The sequence below is a fragment of the Acomys minous genome (genome assembly GCF_964271855.1).
Source record: "Acomys minous genome assembly, chromosome: 18".
In the NCBI taxonomy this organism is placed as follows: domain Eukaryota; kingdom Metazoa; phylum Chordata; class Mammalia; order Rodentia; family Muridae; genus Acomys; species Acomys minous.
This window is the reverse complement of record NC_140501.1, coordinates 3740608-3752483: the sequence shown is the minus strand read 5'-3', so window position 1 is coordinate 3752483 and position 11876 is coordinate 3740608. Positions and strand designations below refer to the sequence as shown.

Here is an 11876-nt window from a genome sequence, read left to right as displayed (position 1 = left end):
AGAAACATGGTTTTTAAAAAGTTTGGTAAGAAAAATGACTTGAAAAACAAAAATATTCAGGAAAAATTGCAATTCACACAGTCTGTTTAAATACAGTAAAAATTACATGGTTTCTTTCTACTAATAAAGTATTTTCAAAAGTATCAGCTTACTCGTTTTCCCAGCAATTTACTCAGAATCATAAAGGACTGGAGTGAAATTCTGATGGCACCCAGATTTGCCAAAACTAAAACAAAGGGAAGTGCTCTGAAGTTGGCTTGAATGTTATAGAAAAATGATTAATATTGGTTCATATGATTATTAAATGCAGTGGTTATTATTTAACCCGCTATTACAGAAATAAAAGACACAGACACCTGTTAGATGTTTAATATGCCTTAAACACTGGGACTGGGCAGATCTTAACCCCTAAGAACCTTGTTACCTCCCAGCCACACGCACCATGCAAAATTCCTGTAAATACTTGCACATGCTCCACTTCGGCTGCTTTTCATCATCATGCCAATCCTCAGAGCAAGCTCCTCCCGGCCGCGTGCTTCTTGCTGCGATCACACAGTGTCACTTGGTGTACATGAGCATTTGCTCTGTAGAACAGTAAAGATCTCAGGGGACAAGCAATTAACACTTGCACACATAGTAGCTCCATGTCACCACAGCACTTGGAGACTTGGGATTTCTGGCGTCTTACACTTACTGGGAAAGTCAAAGTTTCTAAACCGCAGCGAGGTGATCTGGCCGTCACTGATGGTTTTGTCTCCTCCGTGGTAGTCATGGTCACTTCCATCATTTTGTTACAGCCCTCTGAATCATTCTTAAGTTTGCATCTTTCCCATGTTTGCAGTCAAAGTGATAAGACTATGTGGGAAAAAAAATCTTCCTTTTGTATGAAGAAAACAAGACACTTAATGTACCTGAGCATCATAAATATTTAATACTTTTATGTTACAATTTTCACTGGAGTGGCTCCAAAGGGTGCAGCCGCTTAGGAGGCAGCTTGTTGTTTTCTCAAGTGTTGAGATGGAGTTGATACATGACCTAGAAATTCCACACAAACATACATACCCAAGAGAAATGTAAGCCCGTCTCCATACACAATTTCCACATGGCAGCATACAGCAGCAGCAGCCACTACAATTAGTAGAAACAACCCACATGTCCATAAGTTGATAAATAAATAACTAAAATGTGATATTTGTACAATGTAATGCTGTCTGATAAAAAGTGAGTGAAGTCTCAGTGCATGTAGCAATGCGAGTGATTCTCAGAAACATTTGCTAAGTCAAGAAGCTAGCCACCAAAAAAAAAAAAAAAAAAAAAAAAAAAAGAATTACATGATCTAATTATATGAAATGTTCAAAACAGGAACATCTATAGATATGGAAAGTAAATCAGTAGTGCCTAGGGTTGGGAGTGGGAAGCTGTTCAGAAGGAAACCAGAAGTAATTGCTTGTATAGCCATGGTGACCCCTCCAGGCTCCCACAGTCCCAGTGCAATTGCCACACACGTGTTCCCAGCTCACTAAGTGGGTCACAAAACAAAGTCAAAAGTCATGTGTCTGGGAATGGATGGGTAGCAATAGTGGGGAAGGCAGAGAGGTGGCAAGGGGAACGCTCCTCCATTGCTCGTGGGAGTGCAAATTTGTACAACCATTGTGGAAATCAATCTGGTGGTTTCTTAGAAAATTGGAAATAGTTCTACCTCAAGACCAAGCTATACCAAAGCTGGGCATATACCCAAAAGATGCTCTACCATACAACAAGGACATTTGCTCAACTATGTTCATAGCAGCTTTATTCATAACAACCAGAAACTGGAGACAACCTAGATGTCCCTCAACTGAAGAATGGATAAAGAAACTGTGGTAAATTTACACGATGGAATACTACTCAGCTATTAAAAACAAAAACATCATGAAGTTTGCAGGCAAATGGATGGAACTAGAAAAGATCACCCCCTTATAAGTGGATATTAGCCATAAATTACAAGATAACCATGATACAATCTATAGACCCAAAGAAGCCAAGGAAGGTCCAAGGGAGGAGGCTTGAATCTCACCCAGAAGAGGAAATAAAATAGACATCTGAAGTAGATGGAGGGAGGGATCTGGGTGGGAGAGGGGGGTGGGGAGGGGAACAGGGGTGGGATCAGGTGTGGAGAGAGTGAAGGGGGGGTGGGAGGACTGGGAGAGAGAGAGAGCAGAAATTTGTGGTGGTGGTGGGGTATCTCTGTGCCAGGGGAGATGGGAGTCTAAGGGGCAGATGTGACCCTAGCTGAGACTCCTAGCATCCGGGGTTAAGGAGCCTGAAGTCACCGCCTCCTGTAGCCAGGTGGGACTTCCAACGGAGGGAGGGGGACACCAACCCACCCATAAAACCTTCACCCACAATTTGTCCTGCCTAGAAGAAGTGTAGGGATAAAGATGGAGCAGAGATGGAGGGAATGGCCAGCCAATGGCTGGCCCAGCCTGGGGCCTACCCCACAGCAACTCAAATAAAGAAAATTATTTAATCGGGGCTTGCTCACACTTCAGCCTTTTAGTCCATCATCATCAGCATGGTGGGAAGCATGGCAGCACGCAGGCAGACTTGGTGCTGGAAAGGTAGCTGAGAGAGCTCTATACCCTCCCTGGCAGGAAGCAGGAAGAGAGAGGCACTGGGCCTGGCTTGAGTATTTGAAACTTCAAAACCCACCCCCAGTGACATATTTCATATTTCCTCTAACAAGGCCACACTTCCTAATTGCTGTGATGCTCCCTAATGACCAAGCACTCAAATATATGAGCCCATGGTGGCCATGCCCACTCAAGCCACCACAGGGACATGACATCCTTTATTCATTCTGGGTGAAGGCTGCCACACTGACCATGAGGCAGACACACATCAGCAGGCACCCAGGCACACATGCACCTCACACAGACAGGCATAGGCTGCACATGGGTATGCAGGCAAGCATACACACACACACACACACACACACACGCGCGCGCGCGCAGGCTGGTGAAGGCACAGGTTCAAGGACTCTGACCTCAAGGCCAGTTAGACAACACCCTCCTGAAAAACTGACACCAGGATGAGGTGTATAACAAATTACATCACCTTGTATACTTTGGGTCTCCAGGTCTTCAGGTGTCAGCCAGTTTGTATTGAACCAGAACTCCCCAGGCAGCTAGCATTAGCCATCTTCGCCCATGTTGGATACCCAGATCAGGTCCACGTTTTCTAAACACGAACGGGCCCTTATAAGTGCCTGCTCCCTACAGAAGGAGATAAAGGGGGAGGGGAGAGCAGGCAGAATACGTTATAAACATATAAAAATTGCCAAGCAAAAAACTTCAAACTATGAGATGTAAATATTCATAAAAACAGAGGCGGCAGGTGACAATGTAGGAGCTCTTGGTGAAGACAGTTATGAAAATCCATAAATGATTGTGGTAATGATTCCACAATGGTGAATATATGAAAATCATTGAACTTTATACTTAAAGGGGTAAATTATATGTTTATATCGCAACAAAAATAGTTTTGTTTTTAAATTCTGGACAACGTGGGGGAGGACGCGCAGGGCTTTGGTATAAGTTTTAGGTTCAGGCAGAGTCAAATCCCAGCTCTGGAATGTGCCGCTCGGATGGGCATGGTCATGTTGCATCATATACCTTCGAGGCTCAGTGTTCTCTTGTAAAATGGGAAAAGATCTCCTTCACAGTGTGAGGAAGAGTGACGGAGCCATTTAAACGGAAGCACACAGGGGTCTGGATGTGGTCTCCATTCTGTCCCTGGACCATTTGGCCTCTTTCCAGAATCCTATGCTATCACACAGGCACACAGTAGTGCTTAAAAATTAAAATACCATTGAGGCACACACGCTTGTCGATGTTGTTTTGACTCTGTTGTGAAGGCACACTGCGACAGCCTTCCCCCACCCCTCATTAGAGTTTCCTCATCCCCATACTTGAGTTTGTTGGGTTGGAGTTTAGGCAGCTGAAGTGAAACACTTGCCAAAGAGTCACCCTTCGTGTCAGTAATGACACAAATTACATTGTTCTCTGGAGCTGAGAACACCCAGCCATTAAATTTAACTATATGAGCTCCGCAAATCTTTTCAAAAGCAAAACAGCTGTTTCTCTTTGGCTCCATTTTTAAAAGGGTTTTCTTCAAGGCTTAAAGTTCTTTGTGAAGCCAGGGAAGTGTCGTAAAGCACCGCGGGTACAGCCACCCAGACACCTGGTGTGAGCGAAGGGGAATGAGGTATTCAGTTACATATTTGAACAACTAAGAAGTTTCTATATGCAGAGCAATGCGGTGTTTATAATGTGCCCAGCATTATTATAAAACTTGATGAGCAGGTGTAGAGGAATGTTAATTCAGAACATGGCTGCTCTGGCTAGAGATCACATCCAAAGACCTTCCAGGTCTGTGTGATCCAGCTGGAATAAAAACATGCTTTTAATCCAGGAGACAGAGGCAAATAGATCTGAGTTCAAGGCCAGCCTGGTATAAAGCAAGTAAGTATCAGGTAAAGAAAAGCTTAGGCCCAGGTGTGGTGGTACACGCCTTTAATCCTAAACGAAGGTAAAGTTAGTTTGTAGAAGGAAGCACTCGTGTTTGAAAGTGATGTCTAGGAACGGGAGGATATGAGTGATGGGATAACAATTGAGATGTACTCTGAATAAATTAATAAAATAAAATAAAAAAGATGTGCTAAACAACTGGGCACCACCTTAAAAAAAGAAAGAAAGAAAAAGAAAAAAAAAAGAAAAAAAAAGAAAAGATGCCTAGTTGAGTGGCAGAAAAGGTGATGAATCAGAGATTTGACAGAATAGGATACGCCCAACTCTCATGAGAAGAGAGAGGAAAGGGAAGTTACTTAAGAGGCAGTTTTACAGAGAGAGGAGGCAGTTTTACCAGGACAGTAATAGAGAGATGGGTTTCAGAGAGAGAACTCAGGTGAAGATGGAATGAGCCAGAAAATGAGAAGAAGCCAAGAGATTAGAGAAGATTGCTGAGTTAGTTTGAGGCCAAACAGAGCAATTCCAAGCCAAGAAAGAAGCCAGATTAAATAAATCAGCTGGGAGAGGAGTTTGAGTCAGAACAGCTGAGTTGAACCAGCAGCCCAGAGCTCAGAAAGAACAAGTGAGGGTGAGCTCATTAAGCCGTAAGTCTCAGAGGCTGAAAACATTCTAGGCCTTGGTTAGATTGTATGAAGTTTAGAAGCTTCCAGGCCTAGGCCCAGGTTAGCAGAAGGAGGCAGTTAGCCTCCCAGACAACATCTGAGCCAGGAGAATAAAAGTTACCTTACAGATGGGTTATTTAAACTTTGTAAAGTAGGTTTTACTACGATTCCTAGTTTGCACATAACACTGAAGCATGGGGAATTCAGACACTTGCTGGGGACTGTGTGCCCCCTGAGGGCGCGGCTGAGGCTGCAGTCGGGCTTGATGGCCCGGGTTTTACCAGGTCCTTCCACCTCTGGTGACTCAATTTTTTTTCACTTATTGCTCACTAGTCCTTACCTTCATCACAGCCTTGTGACAACCTCCTGCCATCACCAATGGTGACATCAGAGCTGTCCACAGGGCCCCTCACCATGAGGCAGGGCATCCAGCAGGAAACCCAGCTTTGGTCAAAAACTCACAAAATGGCACACAGCTCAGATGAAACAGCACAGGGGCAGCTGGGGGAGACTTGGCAGGGATCACACTTTGTGTGCTCCGCCATGAGCATCCTCCCAGTTCTTTGTGCTGGGCTTATTTTCATCTGTGACACACGAGCTTTGCCTGGGCACCTGGAGGCCTGCACAGTGCAGGGGGCAGGTTACAGAGAGCCACCACAGTGCACTCCCTGCTGCTGATGGTCAGTGTCAATCGCATTATCAACAGAGCCTTAACAATCAATGACACAGTTATGTCTGGGACGTAAGAGAGCAGGTATGTTCATCTGTCTCAATGGGCACTTACTAGAGAGGACCATAATTCTTGGCATATTTTAGGTACAATCAAATATACATAATATATACATACATAAACACATATAAATACACATACATACATACACATAAATATATACACACATATACACATAACACATGCATGCATGTGCATACACGTAGATACATACACACATATACACATACATATACACACATACACACATATATACACATATTCACACACATATATATACACACATACATACACACATATACATGCATGCATGCATACATATATACATACATACATACACACACACACATAAATACATGGGATGGAGAACAGAGTGTGTGGACAAGCACATGCATGCCTGCCTTAGGGAAAGAGTAGGCATTACAAGGAGATCAGACCTAGACCCCAAGCAAAGGGAATAGCACAGAAATCCCAGAGATAAGAGGAGCTCGGTGTATTTGCCACATCCCACTTAAATCCCCAGAACGAGGCTGGCGCTGAATCGAGCCACAAACAAGATCTGTGTGACCAGGAGCAGGACCTGTCTAACCGCCCAGCCCATCTCAAGCTGATTGAGGGAGCTGGCCTGAGGCCTGAGCGTCTCTTGTCCGTGTGAACTCTGAGTGGACACTGCTAATGCTTGTCCATGAGCTACATACACTGAGGAGCAAGGCATGCAGTGGCCCCTGGTGGATCTGCGGAAGGAGCTAGGCATGTGACTGCCCTGGAAGAGATTTAAGAAACGTCACAAGGGCTGGAGAGATGACTCAGAGGTTAAGAGCACTGGGTGCTCTTCCAGTGGTCCTGAGTTCAACTCCCAGCAATCACATGGTGGCTCACAACCATGTGGTCTGATACTCTCTTCTTGCCTGCAAGAAGGCAGTGTACTCATATACATAAATAAATAAATCCTTTTTAAAAAAGAAAGAAAGAAATGTTACGTGATTAAGAATAATAAAGCGCGTGAGCAATGACTAGCTGAAGTTTACCTAGTTTCCCATGCTAACTGGTCCCCTCACAGGTCCCCTAGTCCTTTACCAGCTACCTGGGAAAAGTTATCTTCCCTAATGACAGAGATGGCCTCCCTCAAGCTCTCTTCTTTTTGACCAACTAGCCACTAAACTCGAATAATTCCTCTGAGTAATCTTAAAATAAAATTAAACCATTTTAAGTTACTTTGTTAGCCAGAAACCAGTTATGCCTTGTAAGCCGCATGTAGAACGTGCTTATTTTTAGAAACAATGGCATTTTCCTCTTGAGTCATGAGTCCAGGAACATTTTTTTAGCTCACTGAGCCACTGCACACATCTCTGGTGGTTGCTACAGGGTGAGAAGTCAGCCTCGGCCTGGGCGTTTGGTCACCACCCCATAGCTCTGAAGTCCTGAAATAGGTCCCATGGCTAATTTTAAAGCCAAAATTATACTTTGCAGTCTGCTTAGCTAGGCTTGGGTGCTTCTGGTTGGTGACCCTACCTGAGGCTGTATTGTCGGGGACTGTTATTATGTCAAAGAAAGAGCGACAGCAAGAGCAGGGATGGGGGTGGGATGCAGGGGAGAGATGAGTGTGGAGATGATGGAAGAGGTGGGAGGAAAGGGACAGGGGCGGGGAGGGGGGAGGGGTGGCGGGAGAGGTGGGAGAGGGGCAGGGGTGGGGAGGGGGAGGGGGCACAGGCCGTCCCTGCTTTCTGGGAGCACTGAGAAGACCCAGGATGCTCTCCTTGTTGGCCACTGGACTCCGTGCACCCCAGCACACCCTGACCCCTCAGTCTGGCTGTTTGCACTGGGAAGGCCATCCACCTGCAGCGGAGGAGACAGAGCAATGAGACTAGGCACCTAGCTGCTGAGTCTCATGGCTTTTGGAGACAAGAGGTTTGTAAACTTGAGCCTGGGGATCCTTTAGGAAGCAGTTGTCACCTGTGTGCCCTTGTACTCAGCAGACCAAGGGAGCTGTCCAGGGAAGAGAGGAAAGGAAAGCAACCTTTGGGGATTAGAAAGATCTGGTTCTGGTTTCCGCAGCAAACGTGCTCAGACAGAGCCTCCTCTTTTATATCTATATATTATTAATTTATGCATATTACATCTCAATGGTTATCCCATCCCTTGTATCCTCCCATTCTTCCCTCCCTCCCACTTTCTCCTTACTCCCCTCCCCTATGACTGTGACTGAGGGGGACCTCTTCCCCCTGTATATGCTCATAGGGTATCAAGTCTCTTCTTGGCAGCCTGCTATCTAGAGTCACGGATTTGTGGAAGACGGCTTTGATCTCAGTGTCCACCATGCCCGCGTCCTTGTCCCTTTGGGTAGCAGAATGCTTCATATGCATTCTAGAGTCAGACCTAAAGCCTACTCCATCGCTCCTGCGCCATCAGGGGCCACTGTTACCCACACAACCTAAGGACAAAGGACAAGATGGCCCCGTTCCTAAGGCCGCTGTAGGACTGCGCCGAGTCCTGTGTGTTCGGCTACTCCCCATTTCCCATGAACTGAATGTATTTCCCTATTGATAAAAATCAACCAGCACCACTTTGTGTTGCCCGCCATGAGGAAACCTAAACAGTGCAAATATGAATACTACACGAGGAGTGGATGTAAGGTCTGTGTTAAAGGGAACGCTGCCTGTGTGGCCTAAAGAATGATTGATTCTTTTATTTTATTTTATTAATTTATTCATATTACATCTCAATAGTTATCCCATCCCTTGTATCTTCCCATTCCTCCCTCCCTCCCATTTTCCCCTTACTCCCCTCCCCTATGACTGTGACTGAGGGGGACCTCCTCCCCCTGTATATACTCATAGGGTATCAAGTCTCTTCTTGGTAACCTGCTATCCTTCCTCTGAGTGCCACCAGGTCTCCTCATTCAGGGGACATGGTCAAATATGAGGCACCAGAGTATGTGTGAAAGTTATATCTGCATACTAGCCCAAGGGGCATGTCCCATGAAAGTCTTCACTAACCAGGGAAACTGGGACAGAGGCGGGGACATCCTATTGGGACTCTAGATGAGAGAAGCATGGGAGAATAGCAAAGTTGAAGGATCCAGAGGGTCCTAGAAACCTATAAGAAGAACATTATGAAAGGCAGATTTGGGCCCAGGGGTCCTGCTCAAACTATGGCACCAGCCAAGGACAATACGTGCAGTAAACTTCAAACCCCTACCCAGATCTAGCCAACGGAGAGGACATTCTCCACTCATTGATTCTTAGGCAATACTTAAAGAGTATATCATAAACAACTAAGTTTAGTAAAGTCACGAAATATTGTGTGTGTGTGTGTGTGTGTGTGTGTGTGTGTGTGTCTATGTTTCTTTAGGTATAGATTTCGTATTTAACTATTTTATTATGACTTCAATTGTGACAAAATGTAGCACACAGCCCTGTGTATCCATTTAATTCATATATAAGCTATTGAGTTGAAAACTATAGGATATTTTCTTGCTAAAAGGTGGCACTTCTCTCAAAATTTAGAGACCTGTACCCCATCCCTACAAAGCTTTTATTTCCTCTCCAAGGGAAGCCAGGAGTCTCCTGCCTTGTACGCTAAACGCCGTATATTCAGAATTATTTATGTGTTGGATTTCAGAGTCACACTTCTCAAGAGTACAAGGTCACACACAAAGGACTCTGGTGTTTTGGTCATAAACATGCTTCTGTCCTGACTGCAGTCAAGCTCAAGGGCAGCGGGGAGACAACAAGGAAACTGAGAACAATCCCATGCTCCTCGCTGCCCCACTGTACGCCTCTTCATAAAGTACTGCAGCAGCTTGCAACTTAATTCGGGGGTGGGGGGAGGGGTCTTTTGCTTGCTTTCTGTGAGGAAAATAAAAATGATTTGATCCCCAAATCCCCATGGGGAAATGGATCAGAAAGTAAAGCAGAATGAGACGTTCAGAGTCAGAGGCTGCTAAGGGGGGGGGGCACTCAGTTAACACGGCTCTACCCAACCAAACACAGGAGCGAGGGCTCGCCCTGCGCTGGGGTTGGCAGCCCTGTGCCCTGTGGAAGGAGGGAAAGAGTCAGACTGGTCGCTTCGTCTGGCCACCGAGGAAACTCAAGTTCAGAATCTTAGGTGGCAAATAGCGACTTGACGGCCTGTGCCTCAGCTCAGGCTGCTGGGAGAACATACCAGGGACTAGGTGGCCTCAACTGCACGCACCGACTTCTTGTTGTTGGCATGGCAACTCCATGTTCAAGGAGCTCCTGGATGGGTCTAGCGTGTCCCATTTCCAGCCTGCTATGGTGCTTGAGGACCATGGAGAAGACACCAGACAGAGGGTAAGGAGAGTAGCCAATATGACTAAATATGCTTGTACAATTCTTTTTTTTTAATGAGCGTGTGTGTGTGTGTGTGTGTGTGTGTGTGTGTGTGTGTGTGTGTGTGTGTGTTTGCAGGCATGCACGCCTTATGTGTAAAGGTGGCCACAGAGACCGGAAATGGGCACTGGGTCCCTGGAGCTGGCATTACAGGTGGTTGTGGGTTGCCTGATGTGGGTGCTCGGTAACAAACTTGGGTCCTCTGGAAGAGCAGCAAGCGTTCTTAAGTGCTGAGCCATCTCTCCAGCACCTACTTTTTTTAACTGTTTGAGGATTTCATACATGACTACGACACATTTTGAACGCATGCACACACCCTTACGCATGCGCACATCCTGCTTCCCCACCTCCAACTGGTCCTCTATCAAAGTAGCCTCTCTAGACAGGACGGAAGCGTAAACAAAGGCAGCTGCAAATACATAGGCTCTCACTCCAGCATAAGTATTTCCAGGCAATGTTTTATGCTAGGGGAAGTCCTAGGCACACGAGTTCCTGTCCCCACAGAGCTATGCAATAAAAACTGGACAAGCAATAAAATGCAAAGCGCCGTTTCTTTGGTGCAGCGGCAGGATGGGTGCCGTGTTCAAGCAGCGCTCTGGACTTTATGCACTGGTTCGTTGAGAGCCTTCCAAACCTCTTCTACTCTCGGCTCAGAAGTATCCTATGGCTTTTCTATTTCTGTCAATGAGTTGGCAGAGAGGAAAAGAAGAGTTTAGCAAAGTAGGCCCATATCAAAGATGGCTGAAGCGTCTGTGGGCTGCAGCGGCCCGTGCCAGCAACAGAAACTAAAGCAAAGCAGGGTGGGTTTGACTTAGGTGTCTTCAGTTTTAAGGACAACAGAAAAACAGCAAAGGGCTCCCGTATGTTACGTCGTGTGAGCCCAGCAGCCCGGCTGCAACATTAGTGTACTTATTTTACAGATGCGAATGCTGAGCCTTTAGGGATGCTCAGGCAACCTGGTAAACACTTTCCAGGGATCTCGGGGTGTGACTGAAACACAGCCATGTCTTCTGGTCCCCAAATTCCATGACCTTCAGGCATGCTTGCAGGAGGAAGTTCACACATTTGGAGCTGGGTTCCAAGTACAGTGGGGGACACTTTCCAACACATACCTGTGAGGTGCTGTGGCAGCTTGGTCACATGTTTCATAATAATGAAAAATTAAGTGACCGTGTTGTGAGCTAGGACCTTTGAAGATCTGCATGTGTTAAAAATGAGGCATTTGGGTGTATGTTGGTCAGCTAGGTGCTCTTAGAAGGACGCCAAGACAGAGAGACAGCAAGAAGGTGGCCATCTGCAAGGAGAGAGACCTCGGGAGAAAACAAGTGTGCTGATCTCTTGATCATGAACTGTGATAAAGCAAATGTGTCCTGTTTAAGTCATCCATTGTGAGGGACTTTGTAACGGTAACCTGGAAAACTAATAGATTACATGTGTGTATACTAGGGTTCTCTAGAAAACCATCAAATAGGATATGTGTGTGGTGTGTGTATAATACAGGCACACATGTGATAGTGTCTGTGCTGTATGCACTTGCATAGAAAGAGACTTGTGTAAGGTGTTGGCTAGCATAGCTGGGTGAGGCTGGAGCCTCGCCTGTCTAGAGACATCGGGAATTCTGGCC

The 11876-nt window shown here is 45.9% G+C and overlaps 1 long non-coding RNA gene across 2 annotated transcripts in view; it reads right to left on the bottom strand.

Moving 5' to 3' along the window:
• Positions 1-3128: 3128 nt before the first annotated feature.
• The window catches only part of LOC311588887, a 30908-nt gene continuing 22160 nt past the window's right edge, over positions 3129-11876 (bottom strand). For both annotated transcript variants that reach the window (XR_014776353.1, XR_014776354.1), the window contains exon 4: positions 3129-3254. This is a non-coding gene — a long non-coding RNA (uncharacterized lncRNA). The remainder of the gene's footprint in view (positions 3255-11876) is intronic.